This window comes from Chrysochloris asiatica, unplaced genomic scaffold (genome assembly GCF_000296735.1).
Source record: "Chrysochloris asiatica unplaced genomic scaffold, ChrAsi1.0 scaffold00126, whole genome shotgun sequence".
NCBI lineage: Eukaryota > Metazoa > Chordata > Mammalia > Afrosoricida > Chrysochloridae > Chrysochloris > Chrysochloris asiatica.
The window spans coordinates 3,475,161-3,476,385 of record NW_006408644.1 but is presented as its reverse complement, the minus strand read 5'-3'; positions in this window follow the sequence as shown (position 1 = coordinate 3,476,385).

Sequence of the window (1,225 nt, the reverse complement as noted above, 5' to 3'; positions counted from 1 at the left end):
AAAACCAACAGCCTACATTATTCTCAATGGAGAGAAACTAAAAGCCTTCCCTCTGCAAACAGAAACAAGACAAGGATGCTCTTTAAACAACTCCTATTCAATATTGTGCTAGAAGTCTTACCAAGAGCTATATGGCAAGACAGGGAAACTAAAGGCTTCCAAATAGGCAACGAGGGAGTAAAACTCTCCCTATTTGCAGACGATATGATCCTATACGTAGAAAACCCTAAGACTCAGTAAAAAAGCTACTAGACCTCATTGGAAGATTCAGCAAAGAGGCAGGGTATAAGATCAACATACAAAAATCAGTTGGATTCCTCTATACCAGAAACGACAGCGTTGAAAAGGACATTAGGAAAGAAGTACCATTTACAATAGTCACCAAAAGGATGAAATGTCTAAGAATAAATGTACCCAGAGAAATAAAGGACTTATATAGAAAACTACAATACACTACTACAAGAAACCAAAATAGACTACCAAAAATGGAAGAATGTACCATGCTCCTGGATAGGAAGACTTAATATTGTGAAATTGTCAATACTGCCCAAAGCAATTTACACATATAATGTGATCCCAATCCAGATTACAATGACATTCTTCAAAGAGATGAAAAAAAAAAAAATTACAAACTTTATATGGAAAGGAAAGAGACCAAGGATAAGCAAAGCACTCCCTAAGTATAAGGATAAGGTTTGAGGCCTGTCACTTCCTGCCTTCAAAATTTACTACAGGGCTACAGTGGTCAAAACAGCTTGGTATTGGTACAATGAAAGGGACATAGACCAATGGAACAGAATTGAGAATCCAGAAATTAATGCATCAACATACAGCCAACTTATTTTTGACAAAAACACCTAAATATATCTCATGGGGAGGTGATGTCTTTTCAACAGATGATGCTGGCTAAACTGGAAAATGATATGCAAAACATTGAAACAAAACCTTCATATCACACCTTATACAAAAACCAACTCAACGTGAATTAAGGACCTGTATGTGAATCCCAGGATTATGAAGGCCATGAATGAAAAAAGAGGACAAACGTGAGAGCAATAATTCTGGGAATACACAGACTACAAAACATTTTGAAAACTACACAAACAAAAGTAGATAAAACAGATGAATGGGACATAATAAAAATTAAAAACTTATGTGCATCAAAAGACTTCACCAGAAGAGTAAAAAGGGAACCCACAGAATGGGAAAAAATCTTTTGCAATGA